Source organism: Scomber japonicus, chromosome 24 (assembly GCF_027409825.1).
Source record: "Scomber japonicus isolate fScoJap1 chromosome 24, fScoJap1.pri, whole genome shotgun sequence".
NCBI classification, from domain to species: Eukaryota; Metazoa; Chordata; class Actinopteri; order Scombriformes; family Scombridae; genus Scomber; species Scomber japonicus.
Genome location: NC_070601.1, coordinates 517724 through 525734, shown reverse-complemented (window position 1 = coordinate 525734; position 8011 = coordinate 517724). Strand labels below are relative to the sequence as shown.

The following is an 8011-nucleotide window of genomic DNA, read 5'->3' as shown; positions in this document are numbered from 1 at the left end:
GGTGGAAAGTGGTGCCTGGACACTTTGATTCTATTGTGTATGCAGGTGGCTAACTAACTCTGTCTCTTTTTGTAGGATACCATCTGCTGCTGCTTTTTGCCTGCCCTCTTTAGTACAGCCTTATAAGTATTGGAGATTAGGACCATCCATTTTTGTTTAACCTTTGTAGTTTGTAGTTTTATTAGATTTAGTGGAGTTGTGGGCCAGTCTGCTGGGACAGGTTTGTCCCTCTGGTTGAGGTCTCTTCACAAGTGAGTATATGTTGGCACACCTAGAGATCTGCTAGCCCTAGTCCACTTGTGTTTTGTTTTTAACTATTGGTAGTATATTCAGATTGTAGTTTTTAAACTGAATTTGTAATAAAATGCTTTTACATTAAAACTCAATATTGTCTTTAATTTACTTTTGTCAGCTTATTCTTGAAAACTGTATCAGAACCAGTCTATGACCTGAACTCTATTTTGGAGTCACTGACTTTTCATGTACCATAATTCCAAGTGGTGTATCACATCTAGTCACTTTCCAACCGTTAGCACTGCTGTGTACAATGTACAGCAGTTCATTTTGTATAGTCCTGCTGGAAATGGTGTTTACTAGCACCTCATTTAGTGACATCTTCAGTGTACTTAGTGCAACTTGCTTTGGTTCTGATATGCCTCACACTGTGCTAATTGTCTTATACCTACAATGTATTGCCATGTAGTTGTGAGATATTGCACTATCTGTTGAATACACTGATAATGTAGTCAAATCTGGAATAAAGCCTAATAAACCATGAAACAGTTGCTGCAGATTTTTCAAATTTTATTCAACCATCACAGATTTTACATTCCAGTAAAACATTGTCTTTAAATTTCATCCTCAAACTCAGGCTGAGCAGAAGTGCCTGGTCACATCCCAGCAGGTGGACTCCAGTTCTCCACACCAGTCAAGCAACACTAAAAAAAACAAAAACAAAACACATTACTAGAGAGCACTTGAGTTTTGAAAAGAAATTGCAATTCACATGTTAGCTTAATAGAATCTGTGCCAAAGTCCTGACATTTCTCTCCAATACTAAGATTCCACTGCAGATAGAGAAGTCTGCCATGGCAGTACAGGATTGGGGATACATACCTGACATCAGTCTTGGTTCCTGCTGTGTACTGCCCCCTACAGGCCAGCTGCTCCACACACTGCTGTAGAGAAAAGAGTCAGTTAAAGCAGGAACAATACTGGTCACTGCTCAGGGTTTGATTATCACCACATTAATATACATTTTACTGGTTTTGCATCACTCACCTTCATCTCCACACTGAGCAGCTCATCAGTAGCTCTGCCTGCAACAGTCAAGGAACATTTACTTCACATCATAAGTCATACGGCTACTTTGATTGAAAACTGTTATTTTCTACCACCTATGAAAGTTCAACTTCAAAGCTTCCTTAGAGGAGTGAGTCTGAAGTGTGCAGCCTTGTACTCTCATTGGGCCAAGCTCTGCAGCAGCTCAGCGACAGACTCTAAAACAGAACCTGCAGCCAAAGCCAAATCCAGAGATACTCTACCAGCACTGTAACACTGAGCCAGACACACACTACCTGGACAGCTGACTGAGCACTGGAAGAAACAGCCACCATGATGTGGTATCTACTGCAATTTAAACATTGTGCTGTCTTTTAAAAATCACTACAAAATAATTTGATGTGAAAAATAAAGAAATGTAAAGTTCTGGGACATGACTTGAATGCTTTGAATGCAATGTGAATCTTAAAGTGAACCATCACAACTCTGTTAACCTTTACTCCAAAGAAAAAGGCTGGGGGGGGGGGGGGTTGGTAGTTTGATCCCATGGCAGCGGCTCTGTCATGGGGGACCCAGCATCTCTGAAACAAAACATAAAGGTCATAACGTGCTGCAATGGAGCCACCAAGTGTCACAGAAACTGGAGGCAATGAACACAAAGTTGACTTAATGACTGGTTTATATATCTAAAGTCAGGTCATCCTTGTGACGTCATATGTGCACATAAGTGCTCAAGTTCAGCTGCGTGGTTGAACACGTTCAGTAACGTTAGCCAGCAGCACAGTAAAGTCAACAGGTCACTCAAAAACCGCCAAAAAACGACTCATAAGCGCCATTTTATAAAAGTACTTGAACTTTCTCACGAATTTAGTCCAATAATACATTTCTTTAAAAAAGCTGAACTTCTTACCACGTTTAAACAGACGTCAGAGTCACGTCTCCCACACGCTTTTCTTCTAGACTGAGATCCAGAGCGAAAGGCACGCTCATATTTATAACCTACGGCTGTCGCAGTGCATTATGGGAAGAGACGCCCTTCCAAAGATCGTCTCTTAAACAGAACGACCACTAGTTTATTTCCCCCTGGATCTTCATTCATTTTATATTTAAGTATAAAAGGTGAAACAACAACATTTGTACAACATAAAATTTTGGGAAACCCAGTCTTTAGGATAGCTCAGTGAGATAAGAGTTGGACATTAGGTCATTGAAACTAAGGTTGTTGGTTCAATCCCCGTTTAGGGTCATTGATCTTTAATGTTACTTTACAGCATTGGTGGTAACGCCAGTTAGAATACTGCCCCCTGTAGGCAACCAGTAGAAACACATCCACAATCCTCTTTGGAGGATTTGGGATTTTAGGCCGATAGGACGCAGACAGATATGTGAGCAGGCCGGGGATCGAACCCACCACCCCCAAAACTCAAACCGGCTGTCTAAATCACTGAACCACAGGCTCACATTGGCTCCACAAGTTTTCATCAGCATTTGACTCTCCAGCAGTTTGTCTGACTTTCAAAAAACTGTGCAACAATTGAACCAACAACCTGACAGCTTCCCAAGTAGTCATCGAAGGCATGAGATGTGTCTGACTTGGAAAAACAATTGGACATAGTGAGAATTGAACCCACGACCACTAAGATTCAAAGCAAACAGCTAACAAACTGAGCTATTCCCCTTGGGATTCAACCAGCAAAATCACAAGTTCAAGAAGGTTTCCCAACAAGCTGAGCTGTTTGAGTTGAGATGCCGAGGTTTGGTTTCTTACACCTGAGGCTCCAACTTGTCAACCTAATTAATCTGTAATTGGAGCAATGATTATGAATGATTAACATTATTAATTCATTAATAACTCATTATTCATAATTATTAGTTTAACATTAATTGAATCAAGTAATGTTAATCTATTAATTATTAATTATTAATATTAATAATTAATTAATTGTTAATAATGAACAATTAATGGATTCTTAATGTTAATTGAATCAATTCAAAATCTAATAATTATTAATAATTAATAATAATAATTATTATTAATTAATAATATATCCTAATATATACCATTAATAGATATTAATAATAATTAATAATTAATATCTATGAATGGGTTCAGCATCACACTGAAAGCTTTAAATTGGAGGACTGTGTTGTTACCTGCAGAGAGAAGATCAGCTGACGTCGTGGTTGGAGTTGAAATGGTGTAAAGATGAAGAACAGGGCGGCCCTGCTGAGTGTCTGTGGCTAGCAGCAGTTTTTGGGGGTGTGGGGTGTGGGGTGTGACCCCCTCTGCTGGTGACTTTTTCTGACTTTGTTAAAGATGTGAGTTGAACTGTGAGCGGTTGAGCCCCGTCGGTCTTTAGCTCACTGTGTCAGACAGCAGCTCTGAAGCTGAAGCATCGTTGGTTCAATCCCGACTTGATCTGTTTGGTTGATCAGCTTTTTACATCCTGACTGTCCTGGTCCACGAGGTCAGTCTGAGTCCCGACTGTCCTGGTCCACTAGGTCAGTCTGAGTCCCGACTGTCCTGGTCCACTAGGTCAGTCTGAGTCCTGACTCTCCTGGTCCACGAGGTCAGTCTGAGTCCCGACTGTCCTGGTCCACTAGGTCAGTCTGAGTCCCGACTGTCCTGGTCCACGAGGTCAGTCTGAGTCCCGACTGTCCTGGTCCACGAGGTCAGTCTGAGTCCCGACTCTCCTGGTCCACGAGGTCAGTCTGAGTCCCGACTCTCCTGGTCCACGAAGTCAGTCTGAGTCCCGACTGTCCTGGTCCACGAGGTCAGTCTGAGTCCCGACTCTCCTGGTCCACGAAGTCAGTCTGAGTCCCGACTGTCCTGGTCCACGAGGTCAGTCTGAGTCCCGACTCTCCTGGTCCACGAGGTCAGTCTGAGTCCCGACTGTCCTGGTCCACTAGGTCAGTCTGAGTCCTGACTCTCCTGGTCCACGAGGTCAGTCTGAGTCCCGACTGTCCTGGTCTACTAGGTCAGTCTGAGTCCTGACTGTCCTGGTCTACTAGGTCAGTCTGAGTCCCGACTGTCCTGGTCCACTAGGTCAGTCTGAGTCCCGACTGTCCTGGTCCACTAGGTCAGTCTGAGTCCCGACTCTCCTGGTCCACGAGGTCAGTCTGAGTCCCGACTGTCCTGGTCCACTAGGTCAGTCTAAGTCCCGACTGTCCTGGTCCGCGAGGTCAGTCTGAGTCCCGACTGTCCTGGTCTACTAGGTCAGTCTGAGTCCCGACTGTCCTGGTCCACGAGGTCAGTCTGAGTCCCGACTGTCCTGGTCTACTAGGTCAGTCTGAGTCCCGACTGTCCTGGTCCACTAGGTCAGTCTGAGTCCTGACTGTCCTGGTCTACGAGGTCAGTCTGAGTCCCGACTGTCCTGGTCCACGAGGTCAGTCTGACCGGCAGCTGCTTGAAGGTGTTGAAGCTGTTTTGGTTCGATCCTGAAGCTGAAGATTGAAAACATTAATTGACACCTTGAGCTTTTCTACCCACGGAGCCGTTTGCTCTTCACTGCTGAGAAAAATAAGCCCGGGATCGAACCCACCACCCCTAAAACACCGAGGTTCACAGACAAACCCACTACACCACTGAGCCTGTCTACTCTGAGACCTTTTCTCCGGGCGCATTTATCTTCTTCATTTGGATGTTGGACTTTAAAAGTGTGCAAGATTTGAACCAACAACCTTACACTTCCCAAGCAGTCTTCTAACAGCCTGAGCTACCTGGACTGACAGTCTTAGTGGTTTTAGAGCTTTTCAGTCTTTATTTGAGGTTTCTGACGTTAAAAGCTTAAAGCAGGAATAGAACTCACACCCTCTGAGTCAGTGAGCTGATGTCTTACCCACTGAGCCACTGGATCTTCAGCAAGGACAGAGGTTCTCTCACAGTCTTCAGTCTGTCCTACACATTGCTTTAGTTTAGTCAATAAACTTAGTCCTCAGACAGGAAGTGAACCAACCAGACTGTGTTTCAGTAAGCGTTGGAGCTCATCCTGCTGAGCTGTACCTCTCCACAAGCTGCTCACTGCTGGAGCTCTTATTTGTGTTTCCTGTGAGAAGCTCAACAGTAAAGAAGTTGAAGAGTACCTAAAGGAGGATTTGAACCAGGACTTGTTTGTGTAGATAGATCCTAACTCTTCTCCTGCTGAGCTGTACGCAGCTACAGGAAGCTCTGTGCTCGGTCTGCTATTTGTGCTTCTATCTGAGAAGAAGCTGAACATGAGCATGTGAAGAAGGACTGGAACCAACGTTCAGTCTGTCATGAGGCCACGATGTAAGTCCCTCATCCTGCTGAGCTGTTGGTCCTGATGAAGGTTAAAAAGTCTTCATCTGGTTGTGAGGACGAGCTTCAAACTGCTGAGCTCACAACCTTCACTTCTTAAAGTGTTTGTTTCCTCCAAAGCTCTCAGAGTTGATGTGACTCTCTGCAACATGAAGTCAGACTCTGTAGGAGTTCACTCAGAGCTTTAAAGTGTTTCATACAATGCTTCTCTGTTGACACTCAGGCATGGACGGGGTTCGAACCCGTGATCTTTGGTTTACGAGACCAACGCCTTACCACTTGGCCACCACGCCTCTTTAAACCAGTGGAAACAGTAAAAATCTACAATTTAATAGTCATAAAGTTGTGTTGGTGCTGTGAGAAGCATGAAGGTCAAAGCGTCACTGAGCTGCTGGTCCATCAGAGCAGAGTGTTTCAGGTGTAATGAACATTCCTTTCCTTCCTTCCTTCCTCCCTCCTTTCCTTCCTTCCTTCCTTCCCATCAGAGCAGAGTGTTTCAGGTGTAATGAACATTACGGCCACCGGGGGGCTTCCCTCCTTCCCCCCTCCATCCTTTCCTTCCTTCCTTCTTCCCTCCCTCCTTTCCTTCCTTCCTTCCTTCTTTCCTTCCCATCAGAGCAGAGTGTTCAGGTGTAATGAACATTACGGCCACCGGGGGGCTTCCCTCCTTCTCCCCTCCCTCCTTTCCTTCCTTCCTTCCTCCCTCCCTCCTTTCCTTCCTTCCTTCCTTCTTTCCTTCCCATCAGAGCAGAGTGTTCAGGTGTAATGAACATTGCGGCCACCGGGGGGCTTCCCTCCTTCCCCACTTCCTCCTTTCCTTCCTTCCTTCCTTCCTTCCTTTTATTGGAACATTTATAGTTTTTAATATCTGATTCATAAGTGCTGTGTGTGTAATTTAAAGGTCAGTAGTGTTTAAACAATGAAATTAGATATTTATAGTTTCATTTTTTAAGTTGTTATATTCAATTATTATTATTATTATTATTATTTGTATTATCTGCACAAATGTTAATAACTGTATTCTCTGTTCTTTGTATTTTATTGTCCAACACATTTTACAACTTAATATTTATCCATCATGTGTTTCATTTTTCTTACTTTTCTGTCACATCACACACACACACACACACACACACACACGCACACACGCACACACTCCTCTCTAACCATTAGTCCCATTTTAATAAGAATATTTAAATATTTTATTAGTTTAAAAGCCTTCATGTAACGTTTTCATTTAGTTGCAGTTTAACTTTTCTTTTTTTTTTTTTTTTTTTTTTTAAAGTATATTTTTTGGGCTTTTTTTTGCCTTTAATGTTCAGGACAGTGTAGAGAGACAGGAAACAGGAGGCAGAGAGAGGTGGAATGACACGCAGGATAAGACCGCTCGGCTCGGGATTCGAACCGGGGTCGCCTGCAACGAGGACTATAGCCTCAATACATGGGGTGGGTGCTCTACCCGCTGAGTTATGCTCAACCCCGCAGTTTAACTTTTCACCACCAGATGGCACCAAAGCTCCATCAATGAAGAGCAACACTCCACATTTAACCCTCCTGTTGTCCTCGAGTCAAGGAAGGTGAGGAAGGGAGGAAAAGGGAAGGAAAGGAGGAAGGGAGGAGGGAGGTAGGAGGTAAGGAAGGAAGTAAGGGAGGGAGGGAGGGAGGGACGGAGGGAGGAAAGAAGGCAGGGAGGGAGGAAGGAAGGAAGGAGAGAGAGAAAGGAAGAAATGACAGAAGGAAGAAAGGGGGATGGAGGACGGAAGGAAGGAAGGGAGGAAAAAGGAAGGAAAGGAGGAAGGGAGGAGGGAGGTCGGAAAGAAGGCTCTTCCTCTCTTCCTCTTCCTCTCTCCCCTCTCTCCTCTCCTCTCTCTCTCCTCTCCTTCCTCTCTCTCCTCTCCTTCCTCTCTCTCCTCTCCTTCCTCTCTCCTCTGTCCTTCCTCTCTCCTCTCCTCTCCTTCCTCCATCTCTCCTTCCTCTCTCTCCTCTCCTTCCTCTCTCTCCTCTCCTTCCTCTGTCCTTCCTCTCTCTCATCTCCTTCCTCTCTCCTCTCCTTCCTCTCTCTCCTCTCCTTCCTCTCTCTCCTCTGTCATTCCTCTCTCTCCTCTCCTTCCTCTCTCTCTCCTCTCCTTCCTCCCTCTCTCCTCTCCTTCCTCCTCTTGAGATAACTCTGTAGTGATTTGGTTAACTAAGACTAACGTCTCTAAACCTCCGATCACATCACAGCAGCAGCTTTGAAAAACTTCTGTGTTTTATTCTGTAAAACTGTACAAGTACAAACTGTGTGACATGAAAAAAGACAAGGAGGAGAAAAATGTGTCAAAGATGATTTCAAGTTGTCATAAATACATAAAAGTCTATATTTACAGCTGTAAATGACAGGAAGTGAGATCAGTCTTTGTCATCAATAAAAAGATCAGTCATTCTTTCATCTACGGATCCATAACCTCCCAA

General features: G+C 44.3%; 1 long non-coding RNA gene and 1 other non-coding gene across 2 annotated transcripts; both read right to left on the bottom strand.

The window, feature by feature from the left end:
- Positions 1-787: 787 nt before the first annotated feature.
- On the bottom strand, positions 788-2238 carry LOC128354278 (uncharacterized). The gene is made up of 4 exons (XR_008320990.1): positions 2192-2238; positions 1282-1319; positions 1117-1178; positions 788-938 (listed from the first exon to the last, which is right to left on the bottom strand). It is a non-coding gene; the product is annotated as an uncharacterized LOC128354278 (long non-coding RNA).
- Positions 2239-5781: 3543 nt separating this feature from the next.
- On the bottom strand, positions 5782-5853 carry trnat-cgu (transfer RNA threonine (anticodon CGU)). Its single transcript has one exon. It is a non-coding gene; the product is annotated as a tRNA-Thr (tRNA).
- Positions 5854-8011: the final 2158 nt, after the last annotated feature.